Source organism: Podarcis muralis, chromosome 2, assembly GCF_964188315.1.
Source record: "Podarcis muralis chromosome 2, rPodMur119.hap1.1, whole genome shotgun sequence".
Taxonomy (NCBI): Eukaryota; Metazoa; Chordata; class Lepidosauria; order Squamata; family Lacertidae; genus Podarcis; species Podarcis muralis.
In genome coordinates, this window is record NC_135656.1 from 71,729,150 (window position 1) to 71,752,969 (window position 23,820).

Below are 23,820 nucleotides of genomic sequence, written 5' to 3' on the forward strand. Positions count from 1 at the left end.
AGAGCAACGGGAGCTCACCCCTTCGTGTGGATTCGAACCACCAGCCTTCCGATTGGCAAGCTCAAGAGGTTCAGTGGTTTAGACCACAGCTAGCTGCTAACAACATGTCTATCATCTCCTGCCTTCTGACTCCTTCCTTGTGCAAAGCAGTATGGCTAATTTTCATTCTACAATTCCATTGTGAAGCAGTGCTATGAACAGGGGGGGGGGGCATATGTGTGGAGAGTTCTGATAGCTTGAGGATCATTTGGTATTTTCACATTTACACTAGAATAGTTTTAGACTACCTTCAGTTTGTTCTGTTTTGCAATCTCCTGCTCTCCTTTCTTTTATGCCCTTAAAGGTTCCAAGGCTGTGTTTATCTCCCAAGCTTGAGCCTGGAATCCTGCTAGAGAAAAGTGGTAGGGGGAGTCTTAGGATAAATGTTGCACATGGCCAGGACTTCGCAGTTGCAAATCACTCCTTGATGAGAATGCTTTCAAAGCAGAGAAGCGTCCCTCAGGCTAGTGCTGCATGTGGCTGTGTTTTAATGTGTAGTTTATATGTGTAGTTAATTTATATCTATATAATCAGGAAAACTTTACTGAAAAATTAGGGGAGATCATAATTTGTTTCTTACAAATGACATCTCAACTGAAACATGAAAATGCAGCAATTAGAAACTATGTCGTAATTGATCACTTGGGATTCAGAGAATTTTATGTTATCTGAAATATTTTTAGCCCATTCTTCATTGCAAAAAGCAGTTCTTGAATGGGTTACAAAAACATAACCCCCCCAAGTGTGGGACTGCTTTATTTTTCCATGTCAATTTTAAATATGCAAGAGGAGCAAGTGTGGAAGGTTTGACAAAATTAAACAAGGTTGCCCCCTTCTAGCTAAGAGTCTTCTACCAATAGGTCTATCCCCCCCCGCCCACTCCTTACACGCTGCAAGTTATATAACTTGTCTTCCTTCCCTTAACGTCACATACCATCCTCCAGTCAATGTAAAAACCCCTTACTTGTCCGACACATGGTATGCGGAAGATCTGACGAGACGCTGCCTGCAGCACTGCAGCACTGCAGCAACTGCTGCCATCTTGCGCCCCGGCCCCACAATGCTCAAAAATGCAGAACTGCATATCCCCCCATTTTAATCCAACAGTCACAGTCTTGGTTGACACATCAGATGCTAGACTGATGCTATACGACTGCACATAGTTTTGAGCCATGAACCTAGGAGTGATATTAGACGTTCTTTGCTTGTGTATCAGGCACACATAGAGACAATCTATTGGCTACATCTTTTCCATTTATGGTGGAAATTTCCCTCCAGTGTCTAAATGCCTCCCAGAAAACCTTTTCCCTCCCAAATTTCAAAACAATAATTGAAACAGTAATTCTCTATGGGGAGCTGGCTTCAGCTACCAGGCCCATTATAAAGATGTTGGCAAATGTGACATGAAGGCTGGCAACATCAATCCCACCATGTGGGAATTCCTTGCAGATGACTGCAGTGCCTGAAGACAGACAGTCAGGTTGTGTATCCATAGCAATAGCCAGAGGAGGAATGACTGCTGGGAGGAATGCAGAGAGAAGAAACACCATGGTGTATCTGCAGTAGCACAACCAGACGCCTTCATCTGCCCCAGCTGCAACAAAACATGTCTCTCCCTTATCGGTCTCTACAGCCACCGTAGAGGCACTGTAACTCTCCCATGATCTGACTTCACCCCCAAAGGTACACTGCTCCATTGTCTCCTGAGACATATATATGCCAACCATTTAGATGTACCTTTGATTTTTGTCTGATTTCCAGAGTTTGTTTATAATGCTTTTCTTTTTTTACTGAATTAGTTATTCCTTTTAAATTCCTTTTACTTTTACTATTATTGGTTTTTTTAATGAGCCACTTTGTGGGTGCCGTATAGGACTGAAAAGCAGCATATAAATATTGCTATGAATAAATACCCAGTTTTCCAAACTGATAAAGCTGCAATTTGGCTGATTTAGCATGAAGTAACCTGCAGAAAGACCCACTGGTTTGTTGGCTGGCTGATTAATAAGCACACTGTCCTGTATGATTTGGATTCAGAGCAAGGCAGCACCAGCAAGATTATTCTATTTCTTTCCAGCTTGGACACTGAGTGGGACACACAGCCCATACAGGAAGAGAAGGCTTTGGGGACCCTGAGGAGATAGGAGCAAATCCGTCCAAGTATAATTCCTTTGGTGATATGAGCTACAGATTCTTAATGTAACTATTAATGAAGAATGTGGTGTCATAGAGTTGTTTCAAAAGATACTGACCTCACAGGCTGTTGGTGAAACCATATCAACAATAAAGCAGCTTCCAAACAAAAGCAACCAGTATCACAGTGAATAATGAAAATGCTCTTAGGGCCAGTCACTTTCAAATGTCAGTGCTGTCAAGAGGATGGATTTATGGAGAGGGTGACAATTGCCCAATGCGATTCTTTCACACAGCTTGCTTGCTGCAGGAGTTTGAGTGCATGAGGTTGAAAGCATCTCATGTAGCGAATAGCATCAATTCTATCTGGCTTCTTTGAAAGCTGACACTTGGAGGGCTTAGCCTCTTGGCACAACGGATCCTCCCCTTGCTTCAAAGTGGTGGTGGAGCTCTGCAAGCGCATCTTCATTGCACATACATCAGAAGCCTCCATCAGATCACACACAGAACCTTGGATTGGGGGCAGCCAATCACCATCACCATCACCACCATCATCATGTCATTCTTCTCTCAAAACCCTGAAAAACCCATGTGAAATTGTTTCTTTGACAGCTGGTTAGCAAAAGGACATGCTATTGCATCATGGTTTTGTTTTTTGTTTTTTTGAGACACAGTCTAAATTTAGCACTTCCATAAATTCTTCCCGCAGCAGCCTCTCCTCCCTTGAACTTCATTATTCTTGCTACCCTTTGATCAAACCCCCAAGGATCATTACAGACAGATGAATCACACTTCAGATACTTTTACTGAATTCTGCTTCTTTACCCAAATAACTTTATTCTGATTACCACAACAATTCTGACAATCCTGGTGTGCTGGGCATTTTTGCTTTCATGTTCAGGATAGTATCAAGGCTACGTTCCTGGTGATACCGTTTGCAGATCTCTCTTTAGGGTTTGGGTTTTTGTTGCACATTGTTCGAAAACATTTTAGAATAGTAACAAAGATAAGGTTGATGCCTTCTTATCTGGACTTTTGAATACAAATCTCCAAATTTGATGAGTTGTAGAAGGCCCTCCCATAATGCAGCATAATGCCTATCAAACACCTGGCTGTCACAGCCAAGTGCAAGTTAGAGTCCAGAATCACTCTCAGCTACACAATTACTGAAGCCAAACAGCTAAGCAGGCATTGGGAGAGCAGGTATAAGGTAGGGCAGTGCCGGATTCACGTATAAGCTAACAAGCTATAGCTTAGGCCCACCCCCCAATTTAAAGGAAAAAAAATTGGATGTACATTTCCAAAATATAAGATAAAAAACAAATAAAATAAAACCTACATACAGCAACAGTGGCAAATGGCCTTAGATACCTATTAGGTACATAAATTACCATACAGCATATATTCAACACAAAAAACAGTGACAATTTGTTGTTGACAAAGGACAGCTGGACATATAAAGGGCCCCATTATGTTCAGTAGCTTAGGGCCTCATCAAACCTAAATCTGGCCCTGAGGTAGGGGCTCGAGCAAAGGTGAGCTAGGGCAAAGGACTGGTGTGCATGTGTGCCCACAAGTTGCTTGGTACTATAGAAGAGGGAACTTCAGATGTCAGGCAAAACAGCTCTGATCAGAATGCTGAGGATTGACCAATGACCTAATAGGAAATTCATATAGGTTTTGCAGCCTATCAAAGGTTAGGCAATTTGAGTTGCCACGTATCAGTAACTTTAGAAGAAGGATCAAGTATTCCACTGATCTTGCACCTACCTATACATCTGAAAATTCTGTGGATACATCTCCCAGTTATCTGAATTTCTGATTTGGTGGCATAAGGGACAGGTACATCATTTCCCCATCTAAATGAATTAAACCTGATTTCTGTTGGGAAACTAGTGCAGCAAAATGTTCGTTAAATTTAAGGGGGCTTGTTTTGTTTTAAAGAGGCACCTCAGACACAGTCTGTTGAGAACTTGTTCTGTAAAAATCTCTTTTAAATGTTTGGGAGTTGTAAGAGTTCTGTGCAATTCCTTGGTGAATTTTGCTTCGGGCCTACAGAGCATCCATAATAGCAGCTGAAATCTAAGAGCGTCTGCAGGTGTTCAGAATTTCTGAAATGAGCCTTAACATATCTCATGCTGCATCCTCAAATATTAGTGGCCTTTTGTGCCTCATTTCCCCTAATGACTATAGTGTTTTGCCTCATAGGCAGGATTTGATGATAAACCTGTTAATGTTAGGTTCGCAGCCCTTACAGTGTCAAGCACTTTACAAAACTCCTACAAATAAATAAAGGAAATTCTTCCATTTAAATAACTCCATAGTCACATTTCTTGCTACTGGCATAGTAAAATTTTAAAATAATCACTATTTAATTCAAGTTTGTTCAGGCATGCAATACACATGCACATAGAGCATTTCTTCTCTCCCCCCCTCTCTCACACACTTCTCCTTCCTTTCTGATGCTGATTTATCTGCAAGTATGGGGCAAGAGAAACTACTCATTCATTCAGGTTTCATATGCCCCAGCATCTCATTCAAACCCTGTGTACTGTTATCCTCTTCATCTGCAATGCTTGCAGGTGACTGATTTATGCCAAGAAGGAGGCCACTATTGTGTGTGGATGCCACATGCTAAAGAGCTGGTGAACAACAGAAACGATGTCAATGGGAGTTTTCCTTCTAGGGCTAACAGCAGCTTCTCAGGGCATGTGAGTGACCGGGGCTATGGTAGTGGGGGGAAGGGTCCATTTCCAATGAAACAGCCTCTCTGAATACCTACTCAAAAGGCTTCAAAAGCCACAAAGGCATGAATTGCTAATGACAAGTTTAGTATGATAGCTAGTTTGGGGCCAAGTGAGTTTTTGGTACGCTTGAACTCTGCGTCAGTAAATGCTCTTGTCCACTTTGTGGCTTGTACAAATCAGTCCCTAGAGAAAAATACACAGGCGCTTCCCCTCTTGAGTGTGACATGCTTTAACTGTTTTCTATATATACAATTGCTTTTATGTGTGTTTTATTATATTGTGAATTGCTTCAGGATGCCTCATGGAAAGCGATCCATAAATAAAACAAATGCATGCTTAATAGAAAGAGGACTTCCTAAGATCCCCGACTGGGTAAGCTCAAAGGCCTCTGCAGAGGTGTGGCGTTCCGCCAGGCTCCTTCACCCTTTCCCTTCTTAGCACACCTTCTCTTTCCCCCCTTTTTGATTTTCCTGCCTCCTTGCAGTCAATCAATGAAACATTACATGGTATAAGATTCTGCATTACCAAGGCTGAGAAAAATGCTTCATGTATTGATTTCCTTCAATCATTTTATACAATGGAGTGGAGAAGGGAAAGCAAAATATTAATCTTTCCAAAATCTCCAACAGCCTCTCTCTCATTGCATCCAGTTAGAATGGGCAGTAACCACTGTGGCTTGTCTCCAGTGAAGCAACACATAGTGTCAGCCTTGTTTCAGCTTTCTAATGGACTTGTGTGATCATGCTGGCGGTCCCTACCCACATGCATGCATGAGAGCAGTGTGCTGGAAGGCGGCTGTGCATATTGACTCACACACATAGACCCCCAAATTCATTGGCTTCGATAGCATGGAATGTCATCACAAAACTAGAGACTTGGCAGTTCTTAAAACAGGGGCAAGGAACCTGCAGCCCTGTTGTTGGACTCTGACTCCCATTAGCCCCAGCTAGAATGGTAGATGGCCAGGGATGATGGGAGTTATAGTACAACAGCATCAAGAGTACTATAGGTTAGCCTTCCCTATTTTAAAAGGTAGCCCCACAGAGAGCACATTACAACACTTCAAGGCTGGACATAATGGACAGCAGTAGCCACCAGGTCACCTTTCACTAGGAATGGCCACAACTGACATATAGGTAGAGTTGAGAAAAAGATGGCACATGGGCCTTCTGCACCAGATCCAGAACAGGAAAATAATAATGAAGAAGGAAATGCAGGGCCGCCTGTGTTAAATTGAATCTGTTAAATCGATATAGTAATGATTGGGGTTTGTACGTTTCCGAGCACAATTCAAAGTGTTGGTGCTGACCTTTAAAGCCCTAAACGGCCTCGGTCCAGTATACCTGAAGGACCGTCTCTACCCCCATCATTTTGCCTGGACACTGAGGTCCAGTGCTGAGGGCCTTCTGGCGGTTCCCTCCCTGCGAGAAGCCAAGTTACAGCGAACCAGGCAGAGGGCCTTCTCGGTAGTGGCACCTGCCCTGCAGAACACCCTCCCACCAGATGTCAAACAGAAAAACAACTACCAGACTTTTAGAAGACATCTGAAGGCAGCCCTGTTTAGGGAAGCTTTTAATGTTTAATAGATTATTGTATTTTAATATTCTGTTGGAAGCTGCCCAGAGTGGCTGGGGAAACCCAGCCAGATGGGCGGGGTATAAATAATAAATTATTATTATTGTACATTTGGGGATTTCTATCTGCCATAGTAAGCAATGCAGGCCATGTACCTGTGGCTTTAGATCAGAGCCAATATATTTTCTTAACACAGCTGCTTTTTGCAGGGAACACCATGGCTGCATATACAGTCTAAGCACACATTCCTTATTGAAGGCACATGAGCAAACAATTGTTTGCCAAATAACATCTCAAACAGGTTGCCTACAACAATAGATTTTGTCTGTTTTAGGGTCCAGGTGGTATAACCAGTAAGATCAGGGCTAAAGAACATGCAACAACAGCCTTGTAGAGCAGGGGTTGTCAATGCAGTACCCTCTAGGTGTTGTTGGACTACAACTTCCATCATCCCTGGCTTTGGTTATGCTTGTTGGGCTGATGTGAGTTGTAGCATTTGGAAGGGACCATACTGGTTACCTCCTTGGCAACTATCTTCATGTGCAAAGCAGCTCAGAAAGGCAATGTTCACCATTTAATTGAAGACTCCCCCCCCCAAAAGTCTGTGATGATGGAGAAATTGCTTCCCATATGGCTTCCCATGTGACAAAAGCTGAAAGGTTTCAGCTGCAAAACACATGGAACAATCCTGATACATTAATATCTTGTTCCTCCTGTGTGGTCTCTGATATACACAGTGAAGCTCAACTCTCCTGCAAAGGATTTCCCCAGTCATTTCCATGGAGGGGACAGCTCTGCCCAATGAATGGGGAAGCCTACACATACACTGTCTGGTTTGGGGTGGCAAAATATAGACAACCCTAAGTGAAGTGCATTGAACACCACACTCTTTTTCTACAGCTTTAAAAATGTGATCGATCATGTCTTTATTTACTGTTTTATTCTTTACCTAATGACCATCATATATTTTTATTGACTCAGAGATGAAACTCATACCGACACAGAGTTTACTTAAACAGTCCGTTCACATTTCTTTCAGATCTGCTCCTGAATCTTTTTCTTCTTTAAAAAACTATTAATGTATTACAGTGGGAAGAGGCTATTGTATTTCTGCTGACAGATGCACCTCTGATCAGCAGTTTATTGAGTCACTATCTCAGTAGATGTTTCTTAGAGAAAAACACACCCTTCCCTATGTTATCAGCCTATGATTTCCTGTTTATCTTATTTTGTGTAAGTTTTCATGAAACAAAATGGCTGGTTTCATGAGAAAAGATTAAATGTATTAACAGTTTACAGACAGATATCAAAGCAACATGGCTTTATAGTATGTCAGACTATTTATAACACCAAAACTGAAGAAACACATAAGGAATTGACATTTACTCTTGGCTTATCGACCCGGCATTATGTGACTAATACTATTCTGACAGCATAGCGGAGCAAACAACTCTGGCATTCATACTCAATGCTGAGCATACTTTTAGGCCACAGTAAAAAACAAGAACAACCAACCTGGGGTAAGGCAAACTGAAGCCAGTGGAGCTCATGTCTGAATAGACATGTACAGGATTGCACAGTTAAGTAATGCATAGAGGCAACCTTTCAGAAGAGCCCAAATCTACCTGTGCAAAAAACACGTTTAAAAAATAAGCCAAAGGAAAGTCCCTTCTAAGGAGAGTAAAATCATGTGAAAAATCTAGCTCTAATTGCCCAGTGAGTGTGATCAGTACATTTCTCCAGTAACTCATGCAAGTTGCTAACAGTGCAATACACAGACACACGTTAGCTAGACAATGGTGGGTGGGGATAATGCCGGTGTGGGGAGATACTATAGCCTTGCACAGTTGCGCTGGGAGCACAGCTACGCGACTCTTTACACTTCCCCTCCCCCCAAGAAACCTCCCCACTTTAAATGTTACAATCTGTCTCTTGGGAAACTCCTTTTAAACAAAGCCATCCTTCAGGCTAAGAGCTATCATGCTCAGTCATCATCATGGCTGCCTCTAATCTAATATCACTAAAAAAACACATCTGAACAGCAAGATAATAAACTCTCCAGCCTGAGATGTCGCTCGAGAACCTTGTTTCTTGCAGCCCCTTTCTCATCCAGACACATCCCAGATTTTCCTCTTTCTGAATGTTTTTGCAATTGGACTTGATTCCCCCCCATCCATCTTGTGCTCTTTCCCTTGGAAGGGACCCCATTGTGGGCCTAACCTGGAAGGCTCAAACCAGCCCCTCCAGCCAGGCAAGGAGAACAAGAGTCCAGGCCACGCCCTCTCCCCACCCTTCCCTGGCAAGTGATTACAGATTTAATTAAAACTGGCGCAGTAAATAAAAAACATATAAAATGCAATTTGTGTGTGTAGCGACGGGTGACTATGGAGGGTGTATTATTAAATGTTTTAATTAGCATGCCAGCTCGCGATAGTGCCCCTCGATTGCTTCAGTGCTGAAATCCTCAGACAAGGGTGGAGGACTAGGAATGTGGCATACAAGCTCTGGGTTGGCAAGTCAAGAGGAACAGTTTGTTCATTTCAATCCCATTACAACCTCTGCTTGTGTCTCTTGCAAAAACCACTGCTGCTTCCTACCACCCAGAACGGCGAATCAACGGATAGATATTAGGGATATTTTGCTTTACACACAGCAATGAGAGTTTTGAAAACTCCATTCTCTGTGTAAGGTGGCTTGTCTTTACAGAAGTGAAATCAAAATATAATATGCACAGCATATTATGTTTGTTTATTATGGCCAATATGAAATGTATTTTTCATTGCTACAGATTCCGAAACTTTATTTACAAAGTCTCTATCTGCCAATCAAATATTTAATACATTTGCTTACAAATCATCACTTCTATTTCACAAAAAGTAATAACTTTAAACTGTTCACATGTTAAAAAATGTCGCTGAAATCTTTATCAAGCTTTGACAATGTCAGTATTTTCATACCCCATCTTTCAAATAAGGGGATGGGGTTGATAAGGACTGAGGATGAGAGAGAGAGAGAGAGCGACTTGCAAAAGGCCATCCAGTGAGTGCATGGCAGAGACAAGATTCAAACTTGATTTGAAGTTCCATTTCAAACCCGAGTGCTTCTTAATTTGCAGCTCAGTTTCTTAGCCACTCTGCTACCCCAGATCTTATAGCCCTGTTTTCCTGTCTGTGTTGTGGGCTCACATTCCCTGCACCTCTCCCAGCACCAACTAAGTGGTCAGCTTGCATGTATCACTTCTCTCCTTTGTGTTAATTCAGCAGCATCAGGTGGATTGGACATGCACGAGAGATAGCACCACTGATATGGCTGCGTGTAGTTAATACTTCATGCCACATTCTTTTATGGTACATTCTGTGCAGCACTATGCACCTAGAATATTTGCAAATAAATAAATAAATCCCTGCTTAGTTGCACCTTTCATAACTCTTTTCTGGGACAGGTTAGAGTACAATACAAAAGAAGGGGCATTCCTTCTTTGCAATTGTGGTGAAAAAGGTAGAGGAAGATTAAATAGGTAGGGGCTGTCCTTGGTGCTGAAAAGACAGCTACAGCCTGTAGACGGAAAAGCACTTTTCAAATAAGATGAAGTTTAATGAGGAAGAGCTCTGTCACAGGCTAATATACTCACAATTTTCAGGCTCATTTAACCCCACTACTTAGAATGTCTTTGTGGATAAATGCTGAATACGGCCCACACAAACTTAATGTCGTCTGGCCGGTGACCCAATTCCCAAGGGCTAGAAAACCAGCAGCTTTCAGGTGTTCAGTAGAAGCAAACTGGCTATCTCAACATGGAGGAAACCTCATCTGAAACTTGCATAAATGATGGAGCTGATGAAACATGGGAAAAACACTTCTGCTCTCCCAACAAGGGGGGCTCCTTTCATCATTTTTGGAGCGTAGGGGCTCAAGAGCTCATATAAATGTTTGTGAAGGGCATCCCCATTGCCAAGACTTCCATGTCAGCGCTCCTTGTTTTGTTGTACTGCACTGTAAATGTGGGCAATGGAACAACCACACAACAGCCCAGCCCAGCATGGATGTATTTGGCAACTAGGACATAGTTCCTTCCCCACCCATGGAGAGTGAGGGCAACATAATTGACTTCATTTGCCCTCACAACGTGATTATGCAACCCAATCTGATTAGCTGCATAATGCTGTTGTGAGGTCACTGAATTTTCTTCATGTTCCCTGATGGGCTCAGACCACTTGGGAAAGAAGAATGTTGGGGCAAAAAAGAGGAAAAGAAGAACACTGGGAAGGGGGGGGGGGCAAGCAAGTTGCTTCTGCTTAAAAGCTACCTTTTTGGAGTTCAGGGAGGAAACTTTTGTACCCCTCTGAAAACCCCTCCTTTGCCTCCAAAACATCTGAGAGGAACAATTTACCACAGTGCTAAATATATTCCAATTACCATTCTCATATATAACATTTTCTTGTGCAATTATCTATAAAGGACCATAACAGCATTCTGTATTTTCCTGTTCTTGCTGAAGAAGAAAAAGTAGGTTGCTTCTGCGTAAGACTATCATTCAATATGTGTTGCCTTCAAAATGTATAAATTTCACATTATTATTCAGGCACAGTAGTACCAGAATAATTAAGGTTGCATCAGGAATATAATGGGGGCTAAAACATTTAATATCTCAAAAAATACACGATCAATCTTAATGAAACTTTCTAGGGGGTTAGTTCCAAGGACTTTTCAATTTTCTAAACAGTTATGGTTTACAGCACTTGAATGTTAAGGGGCATGTGTTGGGTTTCTTTTTTTTTTTAAAAAAAGAGAAATGTGTCCCAACTCTCTTTGAAGCATATTTTTGCAAAACGCTTAAAGAAAACTCTCAATCTGCTTCACAGGAGCTTTATTGCAATAGCTTAATATACAGGTGGCTTAAATGGATTTTAAATTGCCCCAAATGTCAATTATGGGCATTTGCTGAAAACAACGGAGCATGTTCTTCAGATCTTTTCTATGAATAGTTTCTATGGCATTATTCTTTGAGTGGATACCATGTGGTAGCAGCTTAAAATTTACTGCTGTGGTGACTTTGGCTGCATGGAAGAGAGAATAATCTGTAGCCTCTGATTCAGCACCCCCCTCCTTCAGAAATGTAGAGAAGTGACAAGTGGTTGAACAGTTCTGGCCTTACTGTGTGGTCAGAGGCTACAAAAGAGGCAGCTCACAACTCAACAAGTTTCTAAACCAGCTATTATACGGGTCACAGTTGCCAGTTCCCATAAGAGGGTGAAGCAGAAAATGGAATCAATCTCCTCTGGTCTCTTGCAAAAGGAAACCCTGATGATGCAGTAATGCCAGGTTCTGGGGGTAGGAAATTGAATGCTAATGAATCAAATGATGAAATGGCAAGAGATTCATTCTTCTCATTAATTCCTCTCTTCCCCACAAGGATATTAACATTTTGCACAACTTGCTTTTTTAAAATGGTATTTTTATCTTAAAAATAAATACATTTACAAATAATGAGTCTATTAGAAGTAAATTATGCTGCTCCTAATGCTCTGCTTTAAATGCCATTATGGATGTATACTGAATTGATCATGAGCAAGTAGTTAACTTCTTAAGTGGAGCTCTCTTTGAAAGTTATTTTCAATTATCTCTATGAGTTAACACAGCTCTGGAGGTGCACCCCACCCTCCGCCAGATCAAACCGTGAGGGGAAGAACAACACAAAAAGTTTATGCAGCCCATACAATACACCATCACTTAATATGGGGGTTTGGGGAGCTGGAAAGGAGGAGTTAGATGGAGTAAGATGCTTTCCCCCTCAACACAGTTATTCTAAGACCCTCGGGGACATTCAGCTCTTTCTTCATCTCTCTTGGGCTGGTCTGATAGGTAAACAGGTCCTGGCCTTGGCAGTAGAGATCACCTCAGCCATTGTCCCCAACTCCCCCCTTGCCTCACTGGATCACCATTCCCACTGAGCTGAGATTTTTGCCCATCATCTTCCATGCTTGCAGGCTGTCCTCTAGAGCACAAGCTTAGCATTTTCATAAAAACTCCAAGTATTTTTAAATCTCATGTTTTAAGCAACAGATTGAAAACTATACCCCTAAATGGTTTAGCTACTTTGTTGTTCAAGTGTACTGCTTTGATTGGAGGCTCTTTAGTTCTAATGCATTAAATCCATTTTATTGCACTGTGACTTTTAAAGTTGTGGATTTTGAATATTGTTATGTTATCTTGGGTGCCTTTGAGTTATTTTGCAAGTGTTGAGGTGGTCTTCCCACATTTTATAGTTGTTTACCTTTTTTTACTGCAGTGTGTGTGTGTGTGTGTAGTGTTTGTACACACACACACACACACACACACACACACACACACACACACTCTTACACAGAGCCCTTCATCCTATTTAGTATTTCAGGACGCTATGCAACCATTTGTACTGCAATACAAATACTGCAATAAAGCAGCAGGGTAAGAACTTTAAAACAGCTAAAATGCCCCCAAAGAGCTAAAATTACAAGTTAAAATGCCAACATGAAGAGCAATGTCTTGTGTTGAATAGACTGGTGCATAAGTGCCAAGCAAGCCTCTTCAAGGAAGGCATTCCACAACTGGTGAGCTACTACTGGGAAAACCACCAAGAGAAAAGAGACTTGGCAGATGATCTCAGAGCACAGGAAGACTGATATTGTCAGAAGCACTTCTTCTTCAGGCTTGTGGGACCTAGGCTATTGAGGACATAAAGTCACACTGAATTGTGTGCTTTTAAAAAACCTGGCACGACATCCATATACAGTACCTGGCTGTACTGGTCAATTTTTAGTGGCCATCTCCTGTACCAGTTGAAGCTTCTAAGTTGTTTTCAGAAGCAGCCCCACGTATAACACAAACCAAGTGGGGAGTTAATATAATCTTAGAGTTGGAAGGGACCAAAGGGTCGGTTAGTCCAACTCCCTGCAGTGCAGGATTCACAGCTAAAACATCCAAGTTATCAGAGCTTGGATCACTGTGGTAGACTACGGCCAGAGGCGGTTTTAGGGTGACACGACCGGTGCGGTTACACTGGGGGCCATGCTGCAGAGGGTGCCAAAACAATGCTGTAGAACAGAATGTGAGAGGCAGGGGGCACCAAATTTTTAGTGTTACACGGGGTGTTGCTGAAATTTGAGAGTCCATCACTGCTATAGCATCTGTCCAGAAATGGCTGCAGCTGATGAGCCAGACAAAACTGATGAAAGACACTCCATATCACAGCTGCCACCTGGGCTCCTAAGATTCCCTAGACCAGCGGTTCTCAACCTGTGGGTCCCCAGATGTTGTTGGACTACAACTCCCATCATCCCTGAACTCTGGCCTTGCTAGCTAGGGGTGATGGGAGTTGTAGTCCAACATCATATGGGGACCCACAGTTTGAGAAAGGCTGCCCTAGACTGTGCTATCAGCTCTCAGGGGTGGTGCAGCCCTGTCCAAAGCAGGTCAAATAGGAATAATCTAGGAATAATCTCCACACTGTGCCCTGTCTTGTCAGGATTCAGTTTATTAGCCCTCGTCCAGCCCATCACAGCATCCAGGCACTGGTTCAGCTCCTCACAGCTTCACCAGACTGAGAGAACAAGGAAAAATGGAGCCAAATGCTAACAGCCTGCTGATGGTGTCTCACTCCACATTCCCAGAGGAAACCCACACAGCAACTTCATATAGATGTCCAAAATCATGAGGGATAAAATGGAATCACAACATGCACCCCCCAGCCCCCATGCTAGTTCCCCCAACAGTATGCTAGGTAAAGTAGATTAAGCATATAACAAAGACTTTTGGCTGCGATGAGAAATTAGCAATGAACACATTTGTATCTGACTCTTTGCATTTTTGCAACCAGTCCTTCTTTCTGATTTGCTATGTCGTTTAGTTTACTAAGCAGTTTAGTTGCCACATGTTGATTTTGTTGCTGCAGCTAAAGTCTGTTTTGTCTCTTACTACTGCCTAAGTGATTCTTCCTCCTTGATACTTCATAGTTCAGCATGTGAACTGCCTCCGTTTAAAAAAGTTGTGTGATAATTGATAACATAAGCACTCTATAGTGTTTGTTTTGGGAGAGCTCTTTCATGCATGCAAGTCATCACTAGCAGTTATCAAATAAGGAACATGCATGTGTGAATCACCCTCATTATTTCATATACACACGCAGCCTCCTTGGAAATGAGGATTTTCTCCTACTCATCAAGCCACCTCACTGTACTGTAAATGCTTCCTCAAAACCTTCGTTTCTGCTGTGCCTCACTCTTTTCTGAAAGATACCTGATCAGTTAATTTGCTTGCTCTGGAATGCAGATCATAGTTATTGCCTAAGCTTCTTACAGGCAGCACATTTTTCACTTTAAAAATACCAGCAATTTACCCACTCCTCCCCTCTCTTAAATGCATTTGCCAGATGTGACGAAAGTGACAGGTTACCATTGCCCCTTGAGAATTTGGTACCTTTTGCCTGGGAACAAAGCCAGAAACACAGCCGCTGCCTATTTTCAGTTGATATAGCTCTACTGAAACCAGTGGAGCTACTTTGAAGAGCAGTTGCTGAGGATCTAGCCAATTAAAAGGTCACACAAACTTGTCACTTCTGTAAGTCTTGCTTGTGATTTCTTACAAATCTAATTCCAAACTACAATAAAAAGAAGCTAGTGCTGGGAACAAGCTACACCCAAGTCTTTTCATATGATAGTTCATCTTGCATCAGTTGCCACCTGCCCTCAATCCATCTTTGGACACCCAAATCAGCTAATAGTCAAATGATGGTTCTCCATTGATTGCTCTTGAATCTCCTCTTCACCACCACTTCCACCAATGCCTTCCTTTGAGCTACAACTTGACAACTCTTAGCTCTGAAACATGGAAGCAGCTATAAAGAAGAGAGTGCTTGGAAGCATGTTCAGAATGCTTTTGTTTTATCCACTGAGTAACAACAACTAGACCTCACCATTTTTGAGTTTAGAGAGACAGGCTTCCAAGGAAGAGGGCACATGCTTCAGACAGAACTGGCCCACCAATCTTTCTTTCTTTCTTTCTTTCTTTCTTTCTTTCTTTCTTTCTTTCTTTCTTTCTTTCTTTCTTTCCATACAGTACCCAAGCCCAGCCAGAATATCTTGGCACTTGGAGTAGAAAATCCCACAACTGTCTCTCTCCATGGCAACAAAAAAATCCCCAACCCCCTGGTAATGTTAACAACAATATCTAACCATTTGCTGCCTTTTCATGATATCAAAGCCCTGCTGCCTAAGGTGGCCACCTCACTCTGCCTACCCAGGGCAACTGAGTCAGATGGGTGGGGTACAAATAATAAAGTTGTTATTATTATTATTGTTGTTGTTGTTGTTATTTCCCTGTTCTGAGCCAAGTAGCCTTGTGTTGCAGTACCTCTTATTTTAAAGACTGCTTATGGCTTGCAGTGTGCTAAATGGGATATGGTTATATTATAGACAAATGAATCAGTTATATGCTTCCCCCCACCCTCGGAAAATTTAATGGCTGTCTTTTGTGCAGTTTCTTCCCTGCAACAGCTCCAAGTCTCTTCTTCTTTAGTCCTTGCTGTAGCAACCCCTGAATACTGTACAAAAATTCATCATATTCTCCCATGAGACAAAGTATGGAAAGCTACACCTTCAGACCTCTTACTTTGCCTTCTAGCTTATACCTGCTGCAGGTGTGATCTATGATGGTTTCAGGTGAGAAAATAAACACAGTACACACACTGCAGAACCTTCACCATCCATCTTGGTAGTTGTTTATATCTTAACCTCTACTGATGAAGTGGGTTTTGCACCTTCCTTTCTTCACTTACTGCGTGAAGGTTCCCCGAGTTACTATGATGCACTGCTTTTTTGGGCCAGCCAATGAAGAAAACGCAGGGTGGCAAAAGCCAAAACCCCAGTTAGCTCATAGCAGTCAGCTCTACAGGAGTTTCGAATTGAAGGAACTCTCATGAATAAGAAGATAGCCTTAGAAACTGACATGCACATCATTCACATCAATGGCATCAGTCTGAATGGTCCCAATGAGTATATGACAGGCTTCCTCAAACTCAGCCCTCCAGATGTTTTTGAGACTACAATTCCCATCTTCCCTGACCACTGGTCCTGCTAGCTAGGGATCATGGGAGTTGTAGGCCAAAAACATCTGGAAGGCCGAGGTTGAGGAAGCCTGCTCTATGAGGATGCAAACTCTTGACAGTCAGGGTTCCCATCCCCATTGAGTGAGCTTTGTGTACATCCTTGCCCCCATAGGCCCCCTTTCAGACTGATGCTGATTGTGCATTGGCAAAGGAGATGGCCAATGTCTACAGTTCTCTTATGCATAGGGCTAGTGCATTTAATAGAGGACTAGGGCATTTCCTGAAATTGTGATACTGTATTATTATTATGATTGTTCTGGATTATTATTCAGAAAAAATAGAAAACACCCCATAACACATAATGTAATGCTTCCTTTCCTTCTTCAATTATATTTTCTTACCAATTTCCTTGCTCACTTCCTTATTTTTCATTCTGGGATTTCCCAATGTAATAGGCTATATGCCTCTCAGGGTCCACACTCCTGCTTTAGGGCACTAATCAAACACTATGTAAAGTTATATGCACAAGAAAATGTTATTAACAACAACTGTATTCATGGGATCTTGAGGCCCAGAAAAATTAATATACATGGAAAAGCAGGGCATGAACAATCAATTCTTGTAATAGCCTTATTCCTCTGACAGTTCCCTGCTGAGGAGAGGATTACAATAGAGTGACACACATAGCACTAGAAACAATAGTACTTGTTTAGGGCACTTCATTCTTGCATCCTTAACTAATGCATGGAATAATCATATAACCAATGAGGGTTTGGAAACTCTGGTTGGAAGTTCTCAAAGTGAGGCCTACAAGATACAGAAGATTCTGCCTGAAACAGTCAGTAGGAAGCATAAAAGCTTTCTTACTGCTCCTAAAATTGAGTGATTGAAAGTGTACATCCTGATCTTAGGATGCACACAGTGGAACAGTAATACCAATGCTAGGCTGGCCATTACATTTTCATCCATAAAAGCAAAAGTAGGGGTTGGGGTGAAATGAACTGAATATTTGCCCTATCCCTAACAGAAGCATACTGGCAACTGCAGGTCCCACTCCTGCATATTAACTTCAAGGTAAAAAGTAATGTGGATGGCGCTGTGGTCTAAGCCACCGAACCTCTTGGGCTTGCTGATCGTAAGGTCAGTGGTTTGAATCTGCTTGATGGTGGGAGCTCCTGTTGCTTTGTCCCAGCTTCAAACCTAGCAATTCGAAAGCATACCAGTGTGAGTAGATAAACAGGTACCACTGTGGTGAGAAGGTTAACGGTGTTTCTGTGTGCTCTGGCATTTGTCATGGTGTCCTGTGCACCAGAAGCGGTTTAGTCATGTGGCCACATGACCCAGAAAGCTGTCTGTGGACAAATGCCAGCTCCCTCAGCCTGAAGCAAGATGAGCACTGCACCCCATAGACGAATTTGACTGGACTTAACCATCCAAGGGTCCTTTACCTTTTATTCACTTCAAGATGGTACTTTTCTCCAGCAGGAGCATACAATCACCCTGTTTATTCGATCTCTCTCTCTCTCTCTCTCTCTCTCTCTCTCTCTCTCTCTCTCAGTATTGGAGAAAGCATTAGCCAAGTGGAATCTAGCAGCTTTTAGGTTCCACCTGGCTAATGGTTATTGTACTAAGCATTTTATACAAGACATTATTGTTTAAACCATCAGAGGAGCAAGAGGGCGCTGCAAAGTAGGGATGCGAATACTATGGGTTCACATTAAGGTAGACATGAAGGTAATTAGGTAGCTTGACGAAGCATCTGATATAATTCTCAGGAGATCTTCTCAAAATTAATTCAGCCTGGTATGATATCAGCATTATTGTATGAAATGAAAAATTAAAGTGATATATCAGAGCAGCACACAAACCTTTGGTAGGTGACAAAGGCTTGTTGGTGATTTTAGCTGATGAGATAACAACTGCATTAGCAAACCGGCAGATAACTTATACTGTGATTCACTGATAGTAACTACTTGGGAGGAACTGCAAACACTAATGATGCTGAAGAAGCAATAGAAAGCAATACAGGTGCCTTAGAGGTAGCTAGCCTTATTAACAGTCTCTGGGTTCGACCATAAGAAATGAAACATACCTTGCCACCCTTGGGGATGAGGGGTCATCTTATTACTATGTTTTTACCCAAGATACCCATTGAGTCAAATACATTCACCAAAAAAACCACCTGTGGTGACCATAAGATATCAGCTGCCTTTCCATGCAAATTCATCCCATAGTAGGCAGCATTTTCCAGTCACCAGCAGGAAATGTCTGGCAGTGGAGTGGAGACCACATTTCAAAGATTACCCATACTTCATGTGGTGGAAGTAATATTTATTTTAAAAGCGTTTTGAAACCATTGTTTCCATATAGTAAGATGCTTTCCCCATAGAAAATCCACCCCATACCCTTATTTTCCTCTATCATATTATTATTATTATTATTATTATTATTATTATTATTATTATTAAGCAGGGCATAACACCCCCAGAGTGAGTTAATCTCCAATTTGATTTTGTTCCACGGCACTGTGTGTTGATTTATGTGGCTTTGGCAGGGCACCAGTGCTTGTTCTGCAATAGAAGCAGGAGGTTGGAAATCATGAATATTTCATCCTGCTCACCCACCCCAAGGTCTCCTCCCCCCATCTCATGATTCGGTTCATTAGCTGCTCGGCCTGGACTAGGTAGGTAATAAAACTAATTGCCATTTCTAATCCACTGGTGCCGGTGCAGTGAAATCATTCTACTGATGTCGTTCTCCACACATTTACGAGCCGACATAAGTGCATGTTGGAATACACTGCCAAAGGAACAATGCAAGCTAGATGTTGGGTGGCACAGAGGCAACCGTTGTTGAAACCCCCCAAAATGTGAAACCACCCAAAAATGTGACCCAAAGAGCCAGTGAGATATTGTGTGTGGTTTCATGTTCTGGGGAAAGTCACAAATGTGGGTGAGGTAGATTCATAAGGATTAGCGGCATTCTTTAATGTGGCAGCAATCAAAATATTTAGAACATGCATGTTGCATCAGGAGACAGACTTTCACATTCCAGTGAGCTATCACACATTATACCGTGAGGACAGGCAGCTAGTTTGACTCAGCTTTCTAAGGTTAACTCCATGCTTCCTATTTTGCTGTTAAGTTAGGTGGAATTAGTCTCTCTACACAAGGATATTAACAAGAGTTTCAAGCGAAAACACACCTTTCCTAGCTCACAGTCTGGCTGAAAGGCAGTAAAAGTTAAGCTTCTATGTCGCTTTTGATTAGATTCCTAAGTGACTTAATGGAGAAATTTTCAAAGCATATTAAAGTCTCAAAGCAAGCAGGTGCCAGAGACTTAACAATGTGGATATTCAGAGCGGCCACTAAAGGGAGACCGAGAGCTGTACTTTCTAGTATGTGTTATATGCATAAGACATGGGAGCCCCTCTGAGCTCTCCCCAATATACGGCCACAAAATGGTTGGAATAAGGAGGGGCCATGTGGGCTCAGGGAGTGTTTGTGCACAAAAAGTCTTTAGAGCACACATGGCAGGGGAGCACAATTCCACCCTGCTCATAGGCTGTGCAAACACTGCTCCTTGCTGCTCCTTGTTCCACTTACCTGCTCTATGCCTGAATATAAGGACCAGCAGCATAGAGATATATTCAATGCAAACTATGCTGTGGCTGCTGGAGAGGTCAGCTGCAGGGCTGAGGAAAGGGGCTGCATTTCTTTCAATGTAGGAAAAAGAAGCTTCTGCATTTGAACCATCACTCCACATTGCCATACATAGGAGTGTGCATATCTGGGCACAGTGCTTTCCCTCCTCTTAGATGGGCTTGTGGAGGCAAGTGTCCACTTGTCAAAGTGCCTGCATCCTACCCTGCTTTCATTCACATTTGTCGCTGTCCACGGAGAATGCAAATTAAAGTAGCTTTCAAAAATCTAAGCATAGTGCTAGGCTTTTATATTGCGTTTCAGTGGATGCTCTGAGACCTCCTTTTGTCTGTCAGCAAAGCTCCCTCAAACAGAAGCAAGTGCAGAGGCAGAAAAAGCCTTTGTGAGCCCTCAGCTACAATTCAGCTGAGTAAAGCCAAGTCTTAAGAACAATTCTCCCCTCCCATCTTCCTGTGGCAACAGAGAAACTAGTCCTTAGGGGGGGGGTAACAAAGAACTCAGAGCTCCTGGTGAAGATTTGAGGCTTTGCTGTGGCTGCTTCAGAGCTAGTGAGAAAGAATGAGTTTTCTACCCAGTGATGAGCCAGGCAGGGACAAAGCACTAATTGGACTGCAAACAGGCAGCATCACTAAGAGCTTTTGAAAACACCTAGGGCCTTTTCCCACCAGACCGTAAATCTGTTGGAAGCATTTACACAGTGAAGGTTTTCCAGAATAAAAACCTTTATGATGGGCGAGACTAGATGCATATTGTAATCTCACGTGCTTGTGCAGGAATGTTATGATCCCAGTGACCTCGACAAATCTCTCTTTCATAATCATACATATATGCACATGGATGGGGCATTTGTGAGAGAATTTGTGTGAAAGACTATAATTTAGAAAGGACCATATGAAAACACTTCCTTTCAACTTATCCCTCTAAAAAATGCATTTGGACTGGACCCCTTTTTGTTGGATGTTGCAGAAATCATATGCAGGGAGGGATGAATGAATCTGTCCATTTCAGCTTCTCTTGGTTTTTCATTTTTTCAGCTCACCCCATTTCCACATCAATTTGTGAATTTTTCTTTCAAAGTTTATGTGAAAATCTGTATGCATTCTTGTTGCATTTTTCTTAAAATAGACAATTTTGTATGCAAGTTCACCTTACACACACATCTTTGTAAGAAATTATTCCTAATATAATTTTGCACATTGTTCTCAATGCATTTTTGTGTCCACTTTTTGGTTGGAGAAGTGCAAATTTTGAAGAATGGAAAATATTTCATTTTGTTTACTGGTTTGGGAAGTGAGAATCAGGTTTGTATTTTCATGTAACCTGCCTAATTAATTTCTTCCTCATCTCTACCTACAGGTGGGAGTTGTCATTCTTCACCCTTCTTTTTTCTGCTCCCCTGATTCATAAGCTGTGGCTATTCTGGGATAGGCCACTTACTTTACAGTTACATGGGGGGGGGGGAGTGGGAGTGGGTGCGTTATAACAGCAGAAAATCAGAAATAAATGCAAAAAAGCAATGCAAATAAATAGTGTATCAAATAGAAATTTGATAGCCTGTAGTGCAAATTATGCACACAGCAAACTGTTCTGTGACTGAGCAATTTGCAAAGACGAACTTGACATCTTCTCTTCTGCAAAAAGGAAGCAAAAGCCAGAGGGAATGACAGAGACAAGGGCAAAGCAGTCTCAGATGCAGCGTAACAACCCTGATGGGCATGCGCACCATGACAAGCCATCAGGTGCAGCGCTGTGACACGCAGGAGAGGCATATTCAATATGGTGCTAGAGAAACTGCCCGTGCCCCCACCTTAATTAGAATGACAATTGCACTTTTCAAAAGCCAGAAACCATTATTTGGAAAACAACTGCCCAGGCGAAAGCTGTTCTCTGTAACGTCCACGGGAAGGAAGGCTCAGCACGAGAGTGCGACTATAAAGGCGAGGCTGATCAATACCAACTCTCAGAGAGGATCAAGCTGCAGAGCTTGCCAAAGAGCATGTAGCCCATCACAAAAGCGATGCAGGCAACAGCAGCAGAATAAAAAGCAACAGGTGGTTTTGGTGCAGTGCAGCTACACAGCAAACTGGCACCATACCTGCACCAGGTTTAGGCTGGTGCAGGCAGTTCCCTCACATAGGGCACCAAGCAAAGGAAGTGCATAAATAATAATAATAATAATAATAATAATAATAATAATAATAATACCAATACCATGGAACCTTGGTTCTCGAATGCCTTAGTACTCGAACATTTTGTCTCCCGAATGCTGAAAACCTAGAAGTAAGTGTTCCGGTTTTTGAACGTTTTTCAGAATCCAAACGTCCAATGTGGCTGTCAGCTATTGTTTCCAGGATGCCTGCGCCAATCGGAAGCCACGCCCTGGTTTTCGAATGTTTCAGAAGTCGAACAGACTTCTGGAATGGATTACATTTGAGAACCAAGGTACCCCTGTATTTATTTAGATGAGTAGCTACTCAAAGTTGGGGTGTGCGCGCCAAATTTTGTCCTTGCTCATGGCACCATATTACCAAAGTCCGCCCCTGACCTTACCATACTAAGGCAGCAGCAATGAAACAATCCCAGATTACTCTAGTGTAGAGCGAGGCAAAACTACTTTGATTTTGTGTGTGTGCGCTAATTTTTCAGTGGAGGCTGGGCTATTGTTTGGGGAAGGGCAGATCTGGTTAAGCTCAGCTATAGTTTATCTAGCACCTATGTGCAAGGATAAATTAACCCAACTATATTGTCTATTATGAAGCTTGAATAGTTAATCTATGGGAGAGGTGGGGAACTTTTTGGGGGTCTACAGGTGGCATTACCCTGGGGGAAAGCTTTCATGGGCCACCTTCCAGCAGTGGCTGGCTCAGATCCAAAAGGGGTGGGGTGAGATGCACACAAAATCACATACCCTTAATATGCACATTCACATAGACACACAAACAGTTACTTCTCATGGAAACAAAAGCATATATTTAATTCACAGTAACTCTAGTCTCACCTTTCATTTTCTCTTAATTTCATGTATTTCATAAAATGTATGTACCACTTGGTTGCAGTAAAACCTCTGAGCTGTTTACAATAAATATTAAATTTATCAGTAAAAACAGTCAAAAACCTTTTTTAAAAAATAAGTAAATTTAAGAGAAAAAATGATTCAAATTCCTCAGACTCTTAGAAAAAAGTTTGAAAAGGAAAAGATAACAGCCTTTGTCTCTGCTGACTATAGAAAAGGCAAAAAGAACTCGGTAATCCTAACAGAAGATTGCAAATAACACCAATGCACAGCTGAACTGCAAGCCCTGCCTTACCGCCAGTCAAAGATTCAAACTCCAAACTGCAATTGCTTCCCCAAAATTGCATGCGTGCAACTGCATATTGCATGGATGCTTGCGCTCCTGGAAATATGCAAAAAGTCTGCCTCTCTGCTGAGGCACTTCTCCCTTCTTGCAGAGAGAGGAGTTGCAATCATACACACTTTGCCCAACATCAGAACCTCATTTCCCTCTCAGCTGCTTCCTGCTGAACAACAGGGGGGTGGAAGGGGCTCTAGAAGGCCAACTGTCCAGCTGCATTTGGCCCACAG

At 42.2% G+C, this 23,820-nt stretch overlaps 1 protein-coding gene across 5 annotated transcripts in view; it reads right to left on the minus strand.

Annotated features, from left to right (window-relative positions):
* CACNA2D2 (calcium voltage-gated channel auxiliary subunit alpha2delta 2) overlaps window positions 1-23,820 on the minus strand; it is a 537,538-nt gene that overhangs the window by 133,912 nt on the left and 379,806 nt on the right. The window lies entirely within an intron of this gene.